Source organism: Neoarius graeffei, chromosome 3, assembly GCF_027579695.1.
Source record: "Neoarius graeffei isolate fNeoGra1 chromosome 3, fNeoGra1.pri, whole genome shotgun sequence".
In the NCBI taxonomy this organism is placed as follows: domain Eukaryota; kingdom Metazoa; phylum Chordata; class Actinopteri; order Siluriformes; family Ariidae; genus Neoarius; species Neoarius graeffei.
In genome coordinates, this window is record NC_083571.1 from 96409425 (window position 1) to 96433831 (window position 24407).

The window sequence follows — 24407 nt, forward strand, 5'->3', positions numbered from 1 at the left end:
CAGGTTAGGTTAACTGGTGACTCTAAATTGACCGTAGGTGTGAATGGTTGTCTGTGTCTATGTGTCAGCCCTGTGATGACCTGGCGACTTGTCCAGGGTGTACCCCGCCTTTCGCCCGTAGTCAGCTGGGATAGGCTCCAGCTTGCCTGCGACCCTGTAGAACAGGATAAAGCGGCTAGAGATAATGAGATGAGAAAGAAGAGATCACCACTCTTTTGTTGCCGAGGGGGTCACACTTTTGAGGTTGACAAATTTGCAGGTCAAAGTTCACTTAAATGACCTTGCAAAGTTAAAAGGACCTTTAGCAGAAATTGCTTTTTTCGATTCTTGTGATGTTTCTCATTTGAGTGAATTGGCTTTTTTGCCAAGCAAATTTTGTGTTTGTTTTGAGCGCTACTTAAAGCCTAGGTCACAACCCGGACGTACGATTTTTTGGCCGTGCGATTTTTGGCGTTTCCCAAATCGCTGCGTGTTTTTTTGTTCATGGAGAAAGACGCACGTTGGCCGTAAGTTTGTCTTGCAACCTGAAAAAAACGTAAGCGCCCGTAGAGTTTGTTTGACATGACAAAGAACCTCTGCGGCCGGTCTGCGGCCAGTCTACGGCTCGAAAATCAGCACGTCACACGTGCGTTTCCGTGCGTTTCTTGCGTTTTTTGCACGTAGGAGCATGTATGGCCGGTTGTGACCGAGGCATAACACAAGCCAGACATTCACTAATTAGCAATTTTGAAAAAAAAAAATGGAAAAGAGAGATTTATTAAGGTAAAATTACATACAAGTAGGACAATATACTAATGTACAATTAAACTAAATACATGAAACTAAAACCAAGGCAGGCTTATACTCATAGTGCTCGAGTCCAGGACTCGTGACTTGACTTGGACTTCAGCACTGATGACTTGGACTTGGACTCGGACTGGTGCATTAATTGCATTTGGACTTGTAAATTGGAGACGAGGACTCTGATCTTTTCTTTATTTTTTTGTAACATGCCGTAATAATTTGACATAAGATATTTATATCTGCATTACTTTTTGTACTAATTTCGTGTAAGAGTGTCACACCTGCGTGCCTTGGTGCATGCATCAGATAGACTCTCGGGCGCGGTCCGGACAGCGTACGCCTACCAAGCGGACTCTTTCGTGTGCGCCGTAAACGACTCGCACCTGCACAGGATTAAGGCGCAATCAGCGCGCCTATATAAAAACTGTGAAAACACACTTACTTTGCGAAGTATTGAGTTGTGTTGCTGATGCATTCCCGAGCCTTACTTCCTTGTTTGGTTTCCTGATCCCTGATTTCCTGTTTCTCGTCTTTGATTCTGCCGAGTCTACGATAGCCTGTTAGTGCCTCGCTCGACCTATTGCCTGTTTCACTGTTTTATGATTTTGCCTGCCATTTGGGATTGTTTACCGTCTTCACTTGTATTAATAAACACACCTTCTGCACTTACATCCGTCTCCCAACCATCTCTATTCATACATGACCCATCAAATATTTAGACACACCTACTCACACCATCCATTTTGGCATATCACTACAGTGACATGGCTACTCTGACGGCTTCACCCATCAAAGTGTCTAAGGAACATTACAGTAGTGGTTTCCTGTTGCCTTCTACTGGATTATTATAGACATTTTCTCTTCTCAACCATTCACACATTCACACCAGTGGACAGTTTAGAGCCATCAATTAGCCTAACCTGCATGTCTTTGGACTGTAGGGGAAACCGGAGCACCCGGAGGAAACCCACGCAGACACGGGGAGAACATGCAAACTCCGCAAAGAAAGGCCCCCGTTGGCCGCTGGGCTCGAACCCAGAACCTTCTTGCCACCGTGCTGCCAATTAGAATAATAGGAAAGAAAATTGTACAGCGATCACACAAGCCATAAGACAAGTTTTAGATTATTGATGCTTCTCCAGCAGTCTGAAAGATGTTCCCACAAATGCTGAGGATTATTGGATCCTTGTCTTTAGTTCTAAATTAAAAGTACTGATTTATTTTACATACATTTAAAAAAAAAAATTTATTCATACAAGTCGTGAACTTCAATATTCAAATTTGCCTTCAAAGCAAATTTCACCTGTACTGTAGGTCATAATATCAAGATTATTAAGAATGTTAATTTAAACAGGCGTGTACAAACATTTGACTGAAAGATTTATCGAGACGAGTCAAGACGGAGAATCAGTGACACAACCGAGCGTGCTGTTATATGAAAAAACACACCCGGAGGCGTTTTATTCCTCTTATACCACGTCGTTTTGTAAACAGTTAAAATTTTTATTGATTAAAATATCACGTTCTACTTTTTATCTATTTAGACTTACATTTAAAGGAGAACTGAAGGCAATTTTTTTTATTATCAAAATTCTATTTATCTCGTTTTATTAAATATAGGAATGCATTTTTGATAACTTGCTATAGTAGTGACAAAATAGCTATGAGTGTTTTGAAATACGCTGTGTAACATATGGTCAAAGCAATAGCCGTAAACGAGATTCGTTGAGACCTGTGCGAGACATCGTAAGACGGAAGTAAAACGTACAGCGGAAATCAAAGTGACCGACATCTGCCAACGTTGTCAAAAGACGCACGCGCCCTCTTTCGAATGCTGACGTAATCAAGCCGGAAGTTTTGTTTGTTTTGATAGCAATCAGGAAAGTTTGAAAAAAGTAAGCAGTAATCGTCTTTTAAACTCGTTTTTGTGCAATATTTCGTTTGGAAAACAGTTTTCAAAATGGCGGCACTGACACCTGGCTGACACTTCACGTTTCGAAGTCTCGCACAAGTCTCGTGAAGATCGCACGGATAAGCGACGCCTACCGTGGACCAAACGAGCTAAATTCAACATGGCTAAAAACCGAATAGGCCGATAAGTATAATATTTAATTGCAATTAGTTGCCAATATGAGTCACGATATAAGGTTACTAAAACCGAAAACGTAATTGAATAACACGTTAATTAAGAAATAAAGCAAGTTTAAAAATGACTTCAGTTCTCCTTTATGTTGTGGTCAACATCAGTGTCTCACATTTTCTAGATGTTAATAAGACAAGCAATGCAGCTTGTTACTGAGAAACAGTAGAAACTGTCATTTTCAGATTTTCGATGATGGTTAGGTCAGAGGCTTGTGAGCACCATGGCAAAACCCTCAGCTTGCACCTCTTGAGGTCGGCCTTTGTGGATTTTGAGGTGTATTTTTAGGATCGTTGCCCTGTTGTAGAAGCCATCCTCTTTTTATCTTCAGCTTTTTTACAGGCAGTGTGATGTTTGCTGCGGTGGCACGGTGGTGTAGTGGTCAGCACTGCCGCCTCACAGCAAGAAGGTTTGCCTTCGACGGGGGAAGTTTGCATGTTCTCTCCGTGTCTGTGTGGGTTTCCTTTGGGTGCTCCGGTTTCCTCCCACTGTTCAAATACATGCAGATTAGGTAAATACCACTGGGGTTGCACAAGCCAGTGCATACTTGGTGCTGATCCCAAGCCTGGATAGTTTGGGAAGGGTTGGATCTGGAAGGGCAAAACCTGTGCCAGATCAGATAATGTGGATCATGATGATCCGCTGTGGCGACTAGGGCTGGGTATCACCAGATACCTCACGATACGATACTATGGCGATATTTTGCCCACGATAACGATAATATCACGGTACAGCGATTCTGCGATAATCGATATATTGCAAGAAATTTCAACCACATCACAATATCTGTGTCACTGAAGAAAATCAGAATTTATTGACCACTGTAAAATTACATTTCACATACTTGCCAGACATATATTTGTCTCTATTCCACTGCTGGCAAAACCAAGAGTTGCTTCACTACAACATACAGAAAATTCCCATTTCTGTACTAGTATTCTCAACTTTTCTGTAAGCATGGACACATCAGTGCTGCTTAACAAGCAGAATCAAATTGTTTTATGAAAACTTAAAACTTGCACTGCAGACTGCACATACATTTCAGTGCTAACACTAATATCAATTTGTTCTTTGTAAACTTGAGAACATATACCGGAGAACATTTAACTTGTGCTTATTTTGCAGGAACAACACACTGTCTGAAACACATTGAAAAGTGCAGTAGGCATCTTAATTGGAGCATCTTAATTTAATTGGAGCGAAACAGGTTTTGCAAAGTGCATTCTCTTTGTCCGGCTCACTGTTTTTTTTTTTCTCCTTTCCTTTGGAATCCAAAGTGCCTCCAAACATCTGCCTTAAAGTTCGGCGGCGTCTCTAGGTTTATGTTAACAGCCATGCTTGCCTGTTTTTTTTTTCCTCACTGCAACCGCCGGGGAAAAAGAGAAGACGAAGAGTGCCTTGCAGTGAGGTAGCGGCACAGCGACACCTCGCGGAGCGGAGGTGCGGAAGTCGTACTGGATTTACAACCCGTCTGAAACATGATTTTATTATTTGAAAAAATATCGATATTCAAATTTTGAGCATCGATATTGAATCGGAAGACAAAGTATCGCGATATATCGCCGTATCGATATTTTTGCACACCCCTAGTGGCGACCCCTAACAGGAGCAGCCGAGAGAAAAGGAGTGATGTTCCAAGAATTTGCTGGTATTTAATTCAATTCATTCTTCTCTCTACCAGTGAAATGTCATTCCCCGCACCCCGTGCCTCTGGTTGCAGCACAAGCCCAAAGCATGATCAATCCACCCCCGTGCTTAACAGTTGGAGAAATGTTCTTTTCATGAAATTCTGCACCCCCCCAAGATACCATTGCTCATTATGACCACAAAGTTCTGTTTAACCTCATCAGTTCACAGGACTTGTTTCCAGAATGCATTGTTCAGATATTCCTTTGCAAACCTTTGACGCTGAATGTTGTGGTGAGGACGCAGGAAAGGTTTTCTTCTGAGGCCTCTTCCGTGAAGCTCTTATTTGTGCAGGTGTCACTGCACAGAAGAACAGTGCACTACCACTCCAGAGTCTGCTAAATCTTCCGGGAGGTCTTTTGCAATTAAACAGACGTTTTGATTTGCCTTTCTCACCATCCCACGAACAGTTCTCTCATTTTCTTGGTCTTCCAGGCCAACTGCCATTTCTTAATTACATTATGAACTGAGGAAATGGCTGCCTGAAAATGTTTTGCTATCTTCTTATAGTCTTCTCCTGCTTTTTGGGACAAGGTTTGAGGAGTCAAGGTATTTATAAAATGGGCGTATCAGACGCTCACTGGCTGTGCTGTGAAAATTGTGCATGTAGACACTCATCTAAGTTTCCAAACCTGTCATAGCTTAACTCTTGAATATTTCTATATGAGTATGATCATTAAAAAACTTATCTCTGCTTTCCAAAGAAATTTATCTTATTAAGGTTTATTCAGTACTTTGGAAGTAACAGCAGGTTGATGCACTCCCTGTTCGCGTGATGTCGGTGCTTTTTGAGTCAGGGGAAAGCGGTCAGGCTCTCTCTCTTCTGATCGGGTTCCAACTGGATTACTGATGGATATTAATCAGATAACTTTTATAGGGATGTTCTGTAGCTCTCACTGTTTCTGATGACACATTTAGCAAAATTTTCCGTCTGCTAGTTTTGATGTTATGATTCACGGGAGATTTTGAAGTGAGTTTTCATAGCTTTACCTACTTTTTTTTTCAAATAAAATGATTCATGTAAATAAATAACTATTTTAGAATATAACTCTTGTTGTTTTGATGAAAAATATTGAGATCTTAGTGGACGGAATGATATTTAAAAAAAACGGAAGTCAGAAACGTGAATGTCAATTTCAATTCAGTTATTTGGGATTTTTTATTGGATGTGGCTCTCACAGTTTTTTCGAGGTTAGCTTTGAAAGCTGTGAATATTAATTGAAATAATAATTTATATTATGTCATATAAACACTAGTAGGCCCTACTTTGAAATACAAAGGCAAACAGCATAAAGAGGGTATTAGAAATATTCTTTTATTTCTTTTTTTATTTTGATAGAGAATGGTAGATGTGAATGACATTCAGTGTTTATTTATACATATTTTATAATTAACATTGATTTCTCCTTCTTTGTGATGTATAAATGAGAGTTAATATCAGCTTTATATCGCACAAATTGAGTCATTTGGTGAAACTTTGAAGAAGAGTGTACCGATTTCACAGTTTACCTAATTAGCATAATTTATACTAATTAAATATTAATTTGCATAATTAATTTTTACTGATTTTTCAAACTTTGTATTCAGTGTACAACCATCTATGTGCCTGCCAATTTCCATGTAAATATCTTGGAAAAATAGAAATGTTATTAAAGGAGAACTGAAGTCATTTTTAAACTTGCTTTATTTCTTAATTAACATGTTATTCAATTACGTTTTCGGTTTTAGTAACCTTATATCGTGACTCATATTGGCAACTAATTGCAATTAAATATTATACTTATCGGCCTATTTGGTTTTTAGCCATGTTGAATTTAGTTCGTTTGGTCCACGGCAGGCGTCGCTTATCTGCACGATCTTCACGAGACTTGTGTGAGACTTCGAAACGTCAAGTGTCAGCCAGGTGTCAGTGCCGCCATTTTGAAAACTGTTTGCTTCCCAAATGAAATATTGCACAAAACCGAGTTTAAATGACGATTACTGCCTACTTTTTTTCAAACTTTCCTGATTACTGTCAGAACAAACAAAACTTCCGGCTTGATTACATCAGCATTTGAAAGAGGGCGTGCGCGTCTTTTGACAGCGTTGGCAGATGTTGCCCTGTATCAGAAATCGCTCCCTACTCACTATATAGGGCACTATATAGTGAGGACGCCATTTTGTAGTGCTGTCCGAAACCTTAGTGAGGATTGTTTACACCCGATATAGTGCACTCTAAGTATTCCACAATGCATCACGAAAAGCAGTGTACAACAATGGTCACTAACCAAAGCAATATATCCCATCATGCATTGCAGTTGTGCTGAAAGAAATCAAATTAAAAGTCTCAAATTTGATTTAATAAAAGGCAGCGGCAAAGAAGAAAGTATTCAGCCTTGATTTAAAAAGAACTGAAAGCTGCAGGTACTTTGTATTGATTAATGTGGGAAATGCGCTCAGTAGAATATGGATTTATCACAAAAATACATGCATGTGTTTATAATTTTGAAAACCCACCAGCCGACTGATCTTGCATGTTTTAATTGTGTGACAGCAATGACGTAAATACCAGCGCGACGGACTAGTGTCCGAAAGGTTGTTTTTTGTTTTTGTTTTTTTGCCATTTTACTAATGAGCTCACTATATACAGTAGTCCTCTATATAGTAATTCCCTATATAGGGAGTAGTGAACAAGTGAGCGATTTCGGACACACGGTTGGTCACTTTGATTTCCGCTGTACGTTTTACTTCCATCCCACCTTACGATGTCTCGCACAGAGGTCTCAACGAATCTCGTTTACGGCCATTACTTTGACATATGGACTGATGTATTACAGAGCATATTTCAAACACTCATAACTTGCTATAGCAGCGACAAAATAGCGATCAAAATGCATTTCTATATTTAATGAAATGAGATAAATAGAATTTTGATAATAAAAAAAATTTGCCTTCAGTTCTCCTTGAAGAAAAAATATTTGATCTCATTCGTTAATGAGGCCCATTTTAGACCATGTGATCCTCAAACGGAATATTACAGCAGTTTTCTAAAATTTAAGCTGTTTTTTTTTTTTTTCAATCTTTGATTTGTAATATCTCAAGAACGGATAGGCATCTTTTAATTCTGTAAAAAGTATGTTGTTTAGCATTAATTTCTGAATTCAGTGAGAATCAAGCAGTTTGGATTGAACTTGAATTTTCACCTAATATGCCTATATATAAAGCTTAATGATGATTGTGAACAAGCCCTAACTTGGAAAAGCTGATTTAGCTCTGAGACCTTGGTTCAAGTTATCTGAGAGCTCAAATATCATGGGGTTCCCAACATTTTTTGAATGGTCCTCCTTTTCTTTTTTCCCCACTCTGAAATTGTACAAAGCAAAAACGATACGCTAATCTTGCTTACGACGTTGAAAAGAATGTTTCATCCCTAACTTTATGCCTTTTGGAGATCAGTTCATCTTCTCTGTACTCACTGAACTAACACAGTAACAGAAATTTTGACCGGGGTGCCCAAACTTCTGCATGCTCCCGTATGCGCGGAGAGAAATAAACGTAGTGTAATGTGTCATTCCAGACACACACCCATGCACTCACCCAACTGAGATCAAGATCTAATACAACCTATAATCATAGATTTGATTGTGTACAAATATTTGACAGACGTTTTGCATCAAACAATGTAGCAGATGTCTTGGGCTTATTAGTATTAAAAGAAAAAAAGAAAAAAAACTCCGTTCCTTGTACTCGATGTTCCGCTCACTTAGTAATCCTTCAGTATTAGCACTTCAGAGAGCCATTATGTGAATAGGTGAAGTGTGGGGTTAAACACACCTCTCGAACACTGTCTGGAGCACCAGAAAGAGACATTGTTCTTATCAGCCTTGGATGAGGAGACGGTCATAAACCCTTACCGTCTTTTATGTGTGTTTGGTGGGTGCACACGAGAGAGAAGGAGCATACACACCTGCTTATTGCCTCTGATGATTACCCTCACCCACCCGGTTCTAATCCAGTGTGTCATTACATGGAGTCACAAACACTCCCTCAGACCAACATGCTATCATAAACACATACGAGTGCACATTTACACACACACAGACACACACACAGATGCTCAACACCTGCTGTTTGGGCCATCACGAGCACTTGCAGGCCAGATGGAACACCTGCTATGTGTATTCAGGGGCGGTTCAGATTATATGATGCTGTATTGGATAATGTCTGTGGAGTGCAGGTAGGTATTGGAATGTTGGGTGAAGATGTGAGCCGCATTGTTAGGACACGGACCTTTCTTTGGATTTCCCAGTTTAAGTTGTGAATGTTTTGTGTATTGCTCAGAAAAGGAACTTTTGTAAGATAATCATCTCATCTCATCTCATTATCTCTAGCCGCTTTATCCTTCTACAGGGTCGCAGGCAAGCTGGAGCCCATCCCAGCTGACTACGGGCGAAAGGCGGGGTACACCCTGGACAAGTCGCTAGGTCATCACAGGGCTGACACATAGACACAGACAACCATTCACACTCACATTCACACCTACGGTCAATTTAGAGTCACCAGTTAACCTAACCTGCATGTCTTTGGACTGTGGGGGAAACCGGAGCACCCGGAGGAAACCCACGCGGACACGGGGAGAACATGCAAACTCCACACAGAAAGGCCCTCGCCAGCCCCGGGGCTCGAACCCAGGACCTTCTTGCTGTGAGGCGACAGCGCTAACCACTACACCACCGTGCCGCCCGTAAGATAATCAGTGTTGCATTAAAGTGGTATACCTTACTAACCAAGGTTCAAATGGAGAGAGAGAGAGAGAGAGAGAGAGAATTCACTGAAAGACCTTTTTAAGGCAAAATGGTACATTCTAATAGTCTGGCTAACGCGACTTCAAAGCTCTACGAGCTATTGGTCTGGCCAAGATATTCAGCCCAACCATTTCCCAGAGCCCGTGGTTGACCCGCCTCCCTGAAATGCCTCAGTTTGCTACTGGTCGAAGCCAGAAAAGGCTGTGACAAAGCTTAAACCAATCACATCACTCTTTCCTCTGACGTATGTGACGCGACGGGGCTAACTGGTAGATTAAACCATAGACATCCTATTATTAAACTCTTACCGAAGCCGGTCGGAAGCAAGGCGAAAACGTCCTTCCTTTCAATAAATACCTCCAGGGCTGCTCTTTGCTCCGTTTTCAATGAGAACTTCCCGTTGAATGCTTTCAATACAGCATTCGTGAATGAAGCGCTTCCGGCATAGATTCTGTAAACAATCTATGGCTTCCGGTCGCAGTTCTACTACGTCAGTGCCTTGAACACGCCTCTACCCAGGGCCGTTGGAGATGCTCAAAGTTGATTGGTTCCCGATTTTTCGGGAGCTTGGAAGAGCTGTAGATAGCTTGCCTGGCCAGACTAAGCTCGCAACAGGCCCTCGTGTTGCGTCACGCTTAGGATGGGCGGGCCCAGGCTAACATTCTAATGCTTTTGCAGCAGTCCAGATATTTTGAGATACATACATTCATGTAGCTGGAATTCATAAATCATTATTTATTTCCTTCCATTATTTCATTTACATAACGAAGCTGACAAGAGTGCTCTGAGAGCACAATATCCCCCGCTGGCAACTGTGCCATAACTCTGGTAAAATGCGACCATTGAATTGAACAAAATTGTAATATGCATATTACCGACATGTAACAAAGAATTCTGTCCAGTTTCATGAAATTCCTCCAAAAATTGTGAGAGGAGTTGATTTCAGAAGGTACCCTTCCCCGGGACGGACAGACGGACGGAAATCGCCACGACATAATCCCCCTTCGGGCCTTTCGGCTGGCGGGGGATACAACTTGTGAGGGAAGGTGATTTCTGAAAGCAAGCACACCTTGATGAAATTGCCAAAGTAAAAGTTTGTTAATAATGAAGGGCATAACTCTGGGAAAATTTGCCCAAATTAAACGAAATTTCAGTATGTATATAACGGTTGTATAACAAAGCCTTTTGCCAAGTTTGGTGAAATTCCTCCACAAATTGCGAGTGGAGTTGATTTCAGAAGAATGTACACCCTCATGAAATTGTCAAAGTACAAGTTATTTAATCAAGGGTCAAAACTCTGGTAAAATTTTCACAAACAAAATTAAATCGCAACATGCGTCTTACCATCATTTAACAAGGCCTCTTGCCAAGCTTTGAGAAATTCATCCAAAAATTATGAGAGGAGTTGATGTCAGAAGGCAAGCACACCTTCATGAAATTGTGAAAGTACGAGGTCGTTAATCAACGGCCACAACTCTGGTAAAATGCGATCAAATTGAACAAAATAACAATATGCGTACTACCAATATACAACAATGCCTCTTGCCAAGTTTCGTGAAATTCCTCCAAAAATTCTACTTTGAGAACCAGTGATGGAGACTATTACTATTACATCAACTTATTAATTAGTCTTCCTTTTGAAACACTTAACAACAGCTGTATATTTAACTAGTGGTTGTGGTCTAGTGATATTACTATTCAAATAATGTTATATTTATGGCGTTTGGCATACGCCCTTATCGAGAGCAACTTTAGTTTAACCCATTGGTGCTGGGATTTGAAATACAGTGGTGCTTGAAAGTTTGTGAACCCTTTAGAATTTTCTATATTTCTGCATAAATATGGCCTTTGTTTTGGCTTTTATTTTGCACTACATTGCCTTTAATTTGTATTATTTCTTCCACCTATTTATTGTTGTAATTTGGCATTCATGGTGGGTGGCCAACTAAGAATTTCATTATGTAAGAGGACATGTTCCTTACTGTGCATATGACAATAAACACTTTGAAACCTTGAAACCTAAAACAACATCAGATTTTCACGCAAGTCCTAAAAGTAGATAAAGAGAACCCAGTTAAATAAATGAGACAAAAATATTATACTTGGTCATTTATTTATTGAGGAAAATGATCCAATATTACATATCTGTGAGTGGCAAAAGTATGTGAACCTCTAGGATTAGCAGTTAATTTGAAGGTGAAATGAGAGTCAGGTGTTTTCAATCAATGGGATGACAATCAGGTATGAGTGGGCGCCCTGTTTTATTTAAAGAACAGGGATCTATCAAAGTCTGATCTTCACAACACATGTTTGTGGAAGTGTATCATGGCACGAACAAAGGAGATTTCTGAGGACCTCAGAAAAAGTGTTGTTGATGCTCATCAGGCTGGAAAAGGTTTCAAAACCATCTCTAAAGAGTTTGGACTCCACCAATCCACAGTCAGACAGATTGTGTACAAATGGAGGAAATTCAAGACCATCGTTACCCTCTCCAGGAGTGGTCGACCAACAAAGATCACTCCAAGAGCAAGGCATGTAAAGGAGTCCTTTGTGACCTTGCCGACTATTACACGCCTTGCTCTTGGAGTGACCTTTGAAAGGACCCCAGGGTAACTTCTAAGCAACTGAAGGCCTCTCTCACATTGGCTAATGTTCATGAGTCCACCATCAGGAGAGCACTGAACAACAATGGTGTGCATGGCAGGGTTGCAAGGAGAAAGCCACTGCTCTCCAAAAAGAACATTGCTGCTCGTCTGCAGTTTGCTAAAGATCACGTGGACAAGTCAGAAGGCTCTTGGAAAAATGTTTTGTGGATGGATGAGACCAAAATAGAACTTTTTGGTTTAAATGAGAAGCGTTATGTTTGGAAAAATGAAAACACTGCATTCCAGCATAAGAACCTTATCCCATCTGTGAAACGTGGTGGTGGTAGTATCATGGTTTGGGCCTGTTTTGCTGCATCTGGGCCAGGATGGCTTGCCATCATTGATGTAACAATGAATTCTGAATTGTACCAGTGAATTCTAAAGGAAAATGTCAGGACATCTGTCCATGAACTGAATCTCAAGAGAAGGTGGGTCATGCAGCAAGATAACGACCCTAAGCACACAAGTCATTCTACCAAAGAATGGTTAAAGAAGAATAAAGTTAATGTTTTGGAATGGCCAAGTCAAAGTCCTGACCTTAATCCAATCGAAATGTTGTGGAAGGACCTGAAGTGAGCAGTTCATGTGAGGAAACCCACCAGCATCCCAGAGTTGAAGCTGTTCTGTACGGAGGAACGGGCTAAAATTCCTCCAAGCCGGTGTGCAGGACTGATCAACAGTTACCAGAAATGTTTAGTTGCAGTTATTGCTGCACAAGGGGGTCACACCAGATACTGAAAGCAAAGGTTCACATACTTTTGCCACACACAGATATGTAATATTTGATCATTTTCCTCAATAAATAAATGACCAAGTATAATATTTTTGTCTCATTTGTTTAACTGGGTTCTCTTTATCTACTTTTAGGACTTGTGTGAAAATCTGATGATGTTTTAGGTCATATTTATGCAGAAATATAGAAAATTCTAAAGGGTTCACAAACTTTCAAGCACCACTGTATACCTTCCGATCAGTAGTCCAGCATCTTAACCACTGAGCTGCCATAGAAATAGTGCAGTAGAACATAGAATTAGTATAATTGGTTTCAGACTATGGATTTTATAATTATTGGAATGCCACAAATGATATTTGGTGAATCTTCCTCTGGAGAGAATAGTAGCACTGTACGAAAGTGTGTTAGCACCGTTGTAGGTTTGAATAAAAAATAAATTAATTTGCAAGGGAAAAAAAAAACAGCTCAGAAATTCTAAGATAAAGAAGTCACAAACTGTCACACTTCCCTGCTTCCTGGCTGCAGTGCATTCAGGGAAATGTAGGAGAAAATCTTGGCGCATTTTTTTTTTTTTTTATATTGTGTGGTCGAAGAGGAAAGACTGTATTTCCTATAGAAAAGGAGAAACATTTATTATTCGTCACATGCACACTTCAAGCACAGTGAAATTCATCCTCTGCATTTCACCCATCTGAAGCAGTGAACACACACACACACACACACACACACAGCAGTGGGCAGCCACACCAAAGCGCCCGGGGAGCAGTCAGGGGTCAGGTTCCTTGCTCGAGGGCACCTCAGCCCAAGGCTGCCCCACGTCAACCTAACTGCATGTCTTTGGACTGTGGGGGAAACCGGAGCACCTGGAGGAAACCCACGCAGACACGGGGAGAACATGCAAACTCCACACAGAAAGGCCCTCGCTGGCCACTAGGTTCGAACCCGGAACCTTCTTGCTGTGAGGCGACCGTGTTAACCACTACACCACCGTGCCGCTCTTGGCTCAGCTGTGGTGTCTGTGGTGTGATGGTGTTGATCCAACCTTGCAAAGTGAAGCGATCTGGTTCCTTGACGAAAACGCAAATTTTCCAAGTCTTTTTTTTTTTTGCTTGTAAGTTTGTGACTTTTTAATCTCAGAATTTCTGATTGTTTTTTTTCATACATTTTTTACTTCTAAATCTTGAAATTTCTTATGTTTTAATCTCAGAATTCCTGTCATCCCCCCGGAGTTTTTAATACGCCACTGTCGCACTGAGTTCGAACGAATTTATAAAAAATGTAAAAGGATCTTGGACATTCCTTACTAAAGGGCATTTCACTCTCTTTAGATACAGTATATATTTTTTGTTCATGCCTGTCAACTCCTTCAGTTTAGTTTTTAATCACAGTTAAACCCAATGGGTCGTTATGCTGTTCAAATACCATTCTACACCTAAGACTACGTTCAGACTGCACCCTGAAACGACCCATATCCGATTTTTTTGCCCATATGCGACCTGTATCCGATTTGTTATTGACAATCTGAACGACACAGATCCGATTTTTTTCACATGCGACCCAGGCCGCTTGGATATGTGGTCCTAATTCCGATGCATATCCGTTATTTTCACATGCGACTGCAGTCTGACCGGACAGGTCACATTCATGCGACCTACACATCATCAACAAGAGACAAACGTCACTATTCTGCGTTGGCTAATCCCGCCTCTTTGGTGGAAAACAACAACATTTGGACAGTTTTCAGAATTTAAATTGACTTTATAGAATTGATCAAGCTAATGGTGGATTTGGTAGGGACCTGGATGTTTATCTGTTAGCCTGATTAAATAAAACAGTTTCTATAACTGATTTATAACTTAAACCATCCTGTATTACAAGATTATAAGATTGTTCTGGAAATTTCCAGTAATTTGACACCTTCGGTCTCATTAGTCTGCTGCCCACATTAATCAGATTATTGTGTGAGTTCCGCCGCCGCCACAAAAACCACATCGCCAGGTCTCGCCTCATCTCCATGCTTTACTTGCAAACTTGAAGAGTGCGCTTTTTTTTGGTTTACGTATTACGTAGATGTGCTTATTACGTGTCAATTTGCGCATGCGGGACACTTTTGGGTCGTTTTCCATTCATATTGGAGATCGCATACAAGTCTCATATAATTGGTAATGTGAACGGCCTAACAAAAAAATCGGATTTCACAACAAATCGGATATGGGTCATTTCAGGTTGCAGTCTGAACGTAGTGTAAATCTTGCCTATTTGCTTGAAAATGTGCCAATAATTTTGGAGTTAACTGTGTCGTGGTGCATTTCTGAAAATGTAAAATGGTCTTGTTTTCATTATTATGTATATATTTTTTTTATTCTTCTGGTCTCAGAAAGCCTGGCAAATGGTTCATAGGAACATGCAGTATTTGTGTAGTATTTGTCTTGTCTTGCTTTGTGTATTGTCTTAAATTCTCGGTAGGTGGGTGTCACAATAACCCCCATACCCCCATGTAACAGTACCCAGTATGTGCTTTTAAACCGTACATTCTACATGGCGAGCTTATGGGACTTCACATATGCAGGCTCTCACAAACGCTTCTGTTTGGTAAAGGCTTCCATTCTGGGATTTTTTTCAAAAAGTTATCTTGAAAATATGTTTCACTATTTCCAAAACAGTTCGATTCCATTATGGTGACCTTTAGAAAGGTGTATATGGGCAGTGGATTTTCTCTCGTTTGTAGACTTTGGATTGGCCGCTGTGAGCAGATATAAAACAAGGTGTGAAATTCCACTGGAATGTTAATAAATTCAGTGTTGTATTTTGCAACCTCAACCCACACATTGTGGTTAGATTTAACTTGGATAAGAAGGTGTGCTTTTTTTGTGTGCGCATGTGTTAGAATGTAGTTGTGTACTCCTTGGTATGTTGGTACAGAGCAGAAATGTATGATTTTTAATCTTTCATGTTTTCTAAGCATATACAGTGTCTTGCAAAAGTATTCATTCCCCTTGGTGTTTCTCCTGTTTTGTCGCATTACAAGCTGGAATTAAAATGGATTTTTGGGGGTTAGTACCATTTGATTTACACAACATGCCTACCACTTTAAAGGTGCACATTGTTGTTTTATTGTGACACAAACAATAATTAAGATGAAAAAGCAGAAATCTGGAGTGTGCATGGGTATACCCCCCCCCCCCCCCCTTTTGTAGAGCCACCTTTTTGTTACAAGTCTCTTGGGGTATGTCTCTATTAGCTTAGCACATCTACCCACTGGGATTTTTTGCCCATTCCTCAAGGCAAAACTGCTCCAACTCCTTCAAGTTAGATGGGTTGCGTTGGTGTACAGCAATCTTCAAGTTATACCACAGATTCTCAGTTGGACTGAGGTTTGGGCTTTGATTAGACCATTCCAAGACATTTAAATGTTTCCCTTTAAACCACTCCAGTGTAGCTTTAGAAGCATGTTTAGGGTCATTACCCTGCTGGAACATGAACCTTCATCCCAGTCTCAAACCTCTGGCCGACTCAAACAGGTTTTCCTCCAGAATTGCCCTGTATTTAGTGCCATCCATCTTTCCTTCAGTCCTGACCAGCTTTCCTGTCCCTGCAGATGAAAAATATCCCCACAGCATGATGCTGCCACCACCATGCTTCACTGTAGGAATGGTGTTCTCAGGGTGTTGGGTTTGCACCACACATGGCATTTCCCATGATGGCCAAAAAGTTCAATTTTAGTTTCATTTGACCAGAGAATCTTCTTCCATGTGTTTGGGGAGTCTGTCACATGCTGTTGGGCAAACTCCAAACGTGTTTTCTTCAGCAATGACTTTTTTTCTGGCCACTTTTCGGTGGTACGGTGGTGTAGTGGTTAGCATGGTCGCCTCACAGCAAGAAGGTTCTGGGTTCGCAGCCGGCAAGGGCCTTTTTGTGTGGAGTTTGCATGTTCTCCCCATGTCTGCATGGGTTTCCTCCGGGTGCTCCGGTTTCCCCCACAATCCAAAGACATGCGGTTAGGTTAATATGAAATGGCCTTGGGCTGAGGTGCCCTTGAACGAGGCACCTAACTCCTAACTGCTGCCCGGGCGCTGTTAGCATGGCTGCCCACTGCTCTGGGTAGGTCAAATCAAATCAAATCAAGTTTATTTGTACAGCGCTTTTAACAATAAACATTGTCGCAAAGCAGCTTTACAGAATTTAAACAACTTAAAACATGAGCTAATTTTATCCCTAATCTATCCCCAATGAGCAAGCCTGTGGCGACGGTGGCAAGGAAAAACTCCCTCAGACGACATGAGGAAGAAACCTTGAGAGGAACCAGACTCAAAAGGGAACCCATCCTCATTTGGGCAACAACAGACAGCCTGACTATAATATTAACAGTTTTAACAGGTATAACCCTCAACTGTCCTCATGGGGCCGTCCTTCACAGGAGTGGGGCGATAAAACTCCGACCAGACACAGGGCACCAGGATGGATCAAGCAGGTCCGAGGGGCAGAAGAGGCCAGCATCTCAATCCCAGGATCAACATGTAACTCAGAGGGACAGATGGGGGGGGAGAGAAAGAAAACACGTTGTTAGGTATGTCCTAAAAATGACAAGTATTAAATCTGTGTGGTAGGCTCGCAGAGACGAGAGTCTTTACATCAGGCATGACGCACAATGGCATGTTAATATGGTAAAAAATATATCATGACCTGCTCTGGCTGGATGCTTGATTGGGTGATGGGAGCACACTCCTCAGCAATGATGAGATGCAGATGGGACCCTTAGGCCTGGCCAAGACAATTCAGTTACATTTCACCGGGTCTGGGACATGCGACAGAACGTCTGACGGCCGATTCCCTGCAGGCTACGATAGCCAGTTGAGGTCCCCACCGTCTCCACCAAAAGATTTCCTGTTGACTCCATGTAACTCAGAGGGACAGATTTGGGGTGGGTGGGTGGGGGGGGGGAAGAGAAAGAAAACACAGGTGGTTAGGTATGCCCAATGTCACCTGAATAAGTAGGAACAGTATACATATTGCACCGAGTACAAGCAGGGACTCCGGCAACTAACTATGACAGCATAACTAAAAGGAGAGAGCCAGAAGGTAACACAGGCATGAGGGAGCCCCGGGACATAAAGCAGCCAGCCACTGCACCGTCAACAAACTCGAGTGAGCAAGCGAGTGGGGACTGACAGCATCCATACATCCCAGTTTACCAAAACACTCTATGTCTGAGGACCCTCCAGATCTACTCCTTTACCTCATAAACACCATTAACAAAAGGCTTGACTAAACAGATATGTTTTCAGCCTAGACTTAAATGCTGAGACTGTGTCTGATTCCCGAACATTACTTGGAAGGCTGTTCCATAACAGTGGGGCTTTGTAAGAAAAGGCTCTGCCCCCTGATGTAGCCTTCACTATACGAGGTACCAGCAGATAGCCTGCACCTTTTGATCTAAGTAGGCGTGGCGGGTCATAGAGGAGCAGAAGTTCACTCAGGTACTGTGGTGCGAGACCATTTAGTGCTTTAAAGGTCAATAGTAGTATTTTATAATCAATACGAAATTTAATTGGGAGCCAATGCAGTGTGGATAAGACAGGCGTGATGTGGTCATATTTTCTAGTTCTAGTAAGGACTCTTGCTGCGGCATTTTGAACTAACTGGAGCTTGTTTATGCACTTATTGGAACATCCAGACAGTAAGGCATTACAATAATCCAACCTGGAGGTAACGAAAGCATGGACTAGTTTTTCTGCATCATGCAATGACATTAAATTTCTTATCTTTGCAATATTTCTGAGATGAAAGAAAGCTATCCGGGTGATGTTATCAATGTGAGTTTCGAATGAAAGACTGGGGTCAATAATCACTCCGAGGTCTTTTACTGCTGCACGTGAAGAAACAGAAAGGCCATCCAGAGTTACTGTGTAATCAGAAAACTTACTTCTAGCTGTATGTGGTCCTAGCACAAGTACTTCAGTCTTGTCAGAGTTAAGCAGAAGGAAATTTATAAGCATCCAGTGTCTAATGTCCTTAACACATTCCTCAATTTTATTAAGCTGGTGTCTCTCATCAGGTTTTGCAGAGACATACAACTGTGTGTCATCAGCATAACAGTGGAAACTAATACAATGTTTACGAATAATATCGCCCAAAGGTAACATATATAGAGAAAAAAGCAGTGGACCCAAGACAGAACCTTGTGGAACACCAAACTTTACCTCGGTACGTCTAGAAATATCACCATTTATATCGACATACTGATAACGATCAGTTAGATAAGACCTGAGCCAGGAGAGGGCCATTCCCTTAACTCCCACAACATTTTCTAGTCTATCCAGAAGAATGGAATGATCAATGGTATCAAATGCTGCACTAAGGTCAAGCAACACAAGTAGCGAGACACAGCCCTGATCAGACGCCAACAGTAGGTCGTTTACTACTTTAACCAGTACTGTCTCTGTGCTATGATGAGGTCTAAATCCTGACTGATACATTTCATGGATGTTATTCCTATGTAAATATGAGCATAACTGCTGTGCCACAGCTTTTTCAAGGATCTTGGAGATAAAGGGGAGGTTTGATATTGGCCGATAATTGGACAGCTGACAGGGATCAAGGTCAGGTTTTTTAATCAGGGGTTTGATAACTGCTAGTTTAAAGGATTTGGGTACATAGCCAATCATAAGAGAAGAATTTATTATTTTTAGAAGCGGTTCAATTACTCCAGGCATTATCTGTTTGAATAGATGTGTCGGTAAGGGATCTAGTACGCAAGTTGAGGCTTTTGATGTAGAGATTAATGAGAGTAATTCAGTTTCTTTTAGGGGAGTAAAACATTCTAACTGATGATCTGATACAGTTATATTGTTAACTACAAGGTCACTTTCATTGTCTAACCTTAAATTAGTAGTTTGAATTTTTTGTCGGATATTCTCAATTTTGTCATTAAAAAAATTCATGAAGTCGTTGCTACTACATACTGCAGGTGTGCATGTGTTGATAGTGGACTTATTCCTGGTTAATTTTGCTACAGTATTAAATAGGAATCTAGGATTATTTTTGTTATCTTCTATTAGGGAGGAGAGATATGTTGATCTCGCAGCACTAAGAGCTTTTTTATACTTCAGGAAGCTCTCCTTCCACGCCAATTTGAACACTACCAATTTTGTTTGACGCCATTTACGTTCCAATTTTCGAGTGGTCTGTTTTAATGTGCGAGTGTCATCATTATACCAGGGTGCTAATTTTTTGTCTCTGACCATTTTCCTTTTTAGAGGAGCTACATTATCTAAAGTATGGCGGAATGTTGACTCTAAGCATTCAGTTGCCTGATCGAGTTCTGCAGGGGCTGACAGTGACCCAATCAAAGTTGACAGCTCTGGGAGATCATTTATAAAGCTCTGTGCAGTAGTTGACGTGAAAGTACGTTTAATACAGTAGCGTGGTGAGGTGCATATATTATTACTCAGACATATTTTGAATGAGATGAGACAATGATCTGAGATAACTTCAGACTGTGGAAGTATGACTATATTGTCTACGTTTAATCTGAATGTTAGTATTAGATCAAGGGTGTGACCACCATTATGGGTCGGTCCTATGACATTCTGCTTAATCCCGACTGAATCTAAGATGGACACAAACGCTGTTTTTAAAGGGTCTTCTGGGTTATCAAAGTGAATATTAAAATCTCCGACAACTAAAGCTTTGTCTAAGGAAATAACCAAATCTGAGATAAAATCTGCAAATTCAGAAAGAAACTCAGAATATGGCCCCGGGGGCCTGTAAATAATAAGCAATGGAATTAACTGGGTAGACTTATTTTTTGAGGCTACATACATTATATGAGTATGAAGAACTTCAAATGTATTAAATTTATAACCAGGTTTGTGTGTTACACCTAGATAATCGTTATAAATAACCGCGACGCCTCCTCCTCTGCCAGTTAGACGAGGCTGGTGTATATAACTGTATCCAGGAGGACTCGCTTCATTTAATGCTATATATTCATTTGGCTTAATCCATGTTTCTGTTAAACACAGTACATTAAACTCCTGATCAGTAATGAGTTCATTAACCATTAGCGCTTTAGATGTAAGAGATCTAATATTTAATAGCCCCACCTTTAGATCAAAGGTGCTGGCAGCAGCTGTACAGTCAGTCTGATCTAATTTTATATTGATTAGGTTACTGGAACAAACTCTCTGAAAATTTCTACCTTTTTGTTGAGCTCGGGGAACAGACACAGTCTCGATGTGGTGGGCCCTGAGTGACGACTCTGTGCAGCTAGCAGACAGTCGGTTTAGCCTGTTCGTCTGCTCCCTGGCCTTGGCTCTGGATTGTCAGAAATTAACTAGGCCTGTTCTGAGACTATGACCTATGCTGCAGGAAATGAGAGCAGCACCTTCCCGAGTGGGATGGATACCGTCCCGCCCTAACAGGCCAGCAGTGCCCTCAAAATTAGCCCAATTATCTATAAAGCCCACACTGTTTTCAGAGCACCACCTGGACAGCCAGCAGTTCAGCGACCATAACCTGCTGTAAGCTACATCGCCACGCCGCATTGGGATGGGGCCAGAGCATACTACAGCATCGGACATCGCCTTCGCTAATTTAAACACCTCTACAAAGTTACTCTTAGTAACCTCAGACTGACGAAGGCGTATATCATTAGCTCCTGCATGGATAACTATCTTTGAGAACCTGTGCTTGCCTAGGACCCTAAGATTACCTGCTATGTCCGGCGCCCTGGCTCCCGGTATACACCTGACTAAAGCTGCTGGTGCCCCTAAAGGCTGAGCTAATTTCACGTGCCGTATGATAGAGTCCCCTATAACCAGAGCTCATTGCTCACGTGTGTGCACGCATGTGTGTGTGCACTGCTTCAGATGGGTTAAATGCAGAGAGGAAATTTCACAAGTGTGTGATGAATAAAGTTGTGCTTTCTTTCTTTTCCATAAAGCCCTGCTCTGTGGAGTGTACAGCTTAAAGTGGTCCTATGGACAGATACTCCCATCTCCACTGTGGATCTTTGCAGCTCCTTCAGTGTTATCTTTGGTGTCTTGGTTGCATCTCTGATTAATGCCCTCCTTGCCCGGTCTGTGAGTTTTGGTGGGTGGCCTTCTCTTGTCAGGTTTGTAGTGGTGCCATATTCTTTCCATTTTGCTAAAACGGATTTAATGGTGCTCCCTGGGATATTCAAAGTTTGGGATATTTTTTATAACCCAACCCTGATCTATACTTCTCCACAACTTTGTCTCTGACCTGTTTGGAGGCTCCTTGGTTCTCATGTTGCTTGCTTAGTCGTGTAGCAGAGTCAGGGTCCTTCCAGAACAGGTTGATTTTATACAGACATCATGCGACAGATCATGTGACACTTTGATTGCACACAGGTGGATCTTAATAGTATAGTATAGTTTTATTTCGGTCATTTTAAGCACATCATAAGGTACAATACTTTCATTTGATCAATGGAATTCTGACCGAAAAGGTATAGGCTGAAGCCTTGGCTTATTGCGCCTACCCTTCTTACTTTTCATTTATATATCAAAAGTAAGTAATGAAGACAAAAAAAAACAAAAGGAAAAAAAATGAGAAGGCGAAAACAAAATGACAGATACAGTAATAATAATTTACATTTACAGAAAAAAGAAAGAAAAACAAAACCAAAAGAACTTAACAAGACCTCACGAGGTATCATCTTCCACTGTATGCTATTATTTTTATACTAAAATTTAAATACCAAACAGTATAGCGTACTGTTTCAATTTGATATCGCAATTTTTTTTTAAATATATACATATCTTATAGTCTGTGTTTCAATTATTAATCATATATTTAAGAGTAATATAATAGTACCTTGGTTATGTATATATTAAATAATACATATTAGCATAGTACATAGAAATAATACAACCCCGATTCCAAAAAAGTTGGGACAAAGTACAAATTGTAAATAAAAACGGAATGCAATGATGTGGAAGTTTCAAAATTCCATATTTTATTCAGAATAGAACATAGATGGCATATCAAATGTTTAAACTGAGAAAATGTATCATTTAAAGAGAAAAATTAGGTGATTTTAAATTTCATGACAACAACACATCTCAAAAAAGTTGGGACAAGGCCATGTTTACCACTGTGAGACATCCCCTTTTCTCTTTACAACAGTCTGTAAACGTCTGGGGACTGAGGAGACAAGTTGCTCAAGTTTAGGGATAGGAATGTTAACCCATTCTTGTCTAATGTAGGATTCTAGTTGCTCAATTGTCTTAGGCCTTTTTTGTCGTATCTTCCGTTTTATGATGCGCCAAATGTTTTCTGTGGGTGAAAGATCTGGACTGCAGGCTGGCCAGTTCAGTACCCGGACCCTTCTTCTACGCAGCCATGATGCTGTAATTGATGCAGTGTGTGGTTTGGCATTGTCATGTTGGAAAATGCAAGGTCTTCCCTGAAAGAGACGTCGTCTGGATGGGAGCATATGTTGCTCTAGAACCTGGATATACCTTTCAGCATTGATGGTGTCTTTCCAGATGTGTAAGCTGCCCATGCCACACGCACTAATGCAACCCCATACCATCAGAGATGCAGGCTTCTGAACTGAGCGCTGATAACAACTTGGGTCGTCCTTCTCCTCTTTAGTCCGAATGACACGGCATCCCTTATTTCCATAAAGAACTTCAAATTTTGATTCGTCTGACCACAGAACAGTTTTCCACTTTGCCACAGTCCATTTTAAATGAGCCTTGGCCCAGAGAAGTCAAGTCTAGTTGTATAGCACTTTTAACAATAAACATTGTCGGAAAACAGCTTTGAACGACTTAAAACATGAGCTAATTTTATCCCTAATCTATCCCCAATGAGCAAGCCTGTGGCGACGGTGGCAAGGAAAAACTCCCTCAGATGACATGAGGAACCAGACACAAAAGGGAATCCATCCTCATTTGGGCAACAACAGACAGCATGACTATAATATTAACAGTTTTAACATGAAGTCAGTTTCGTTGATGTTATAAACCCTTCATTGATGGAAACTTGAGTGCAAAACTGTTCATGACAACTGCAGTCCTAAAGTTAGCAAGTCAACTGTAGTCCTCAGCCATAAAAGCATTACTGTAAGAGTCCAGAGCGTCCTCCAGGTGTGACTTTCAACTGTCCTCATGGGGCCATCCTCCACAGGAGCGATGCGATGAGACTCCAACCAGACACAGGGCACCAGGATGGATCAAGCAGGTCCGAGGAGCAGAAGAGGTCAGCATCTCGATCTCAGGACCGACATGTATCTCAGAGGGACAGATTTTGGGGGGGGAGAAAACACAAGTTGACGTCTGCACTTCTGGATCATGTTTAGATACGGCTTCTTCTTTGAACTATAGAGTTTTAGCTGGCAACGGCGGATGGCACGGTGAATTGTGTTCACAGATAATGTTCTCTGGAAATATTCCTGAGCCCATTTTGTGATTTCCAATACAGAAGCATGCCTGTATGTGATGCAGTGCCGTCTAAGGGCCCGAAGATCACGGGCACCCAGTATGGTTTTCCGGCCTTGACCCTTACGCACAGAGATTCTTCCAGATTCTCTGAATCTTTTGATGATATTATGCACTGTAGATGATGATATGTTCAAACTCTTTGCAATTTTGCACTGTCGAACT

At 41.1% G+C, this 24407-nt stretch overlaps 1 protein-coding gene across 1 annotated transcript in view; it reads left to right on the forward strand.

Annotated features, from left to right (window-relative positions):
- The window catches only part of nudt14 (nudix (nucleoside diphosphate linked moiety X)-type motif 14), a 99089-nt gene that overhangs the window by 67620 nt on the left and 7062 nt on the right, over positions 1–24407 (forward strand). The window lies entirely within an intron of this gene.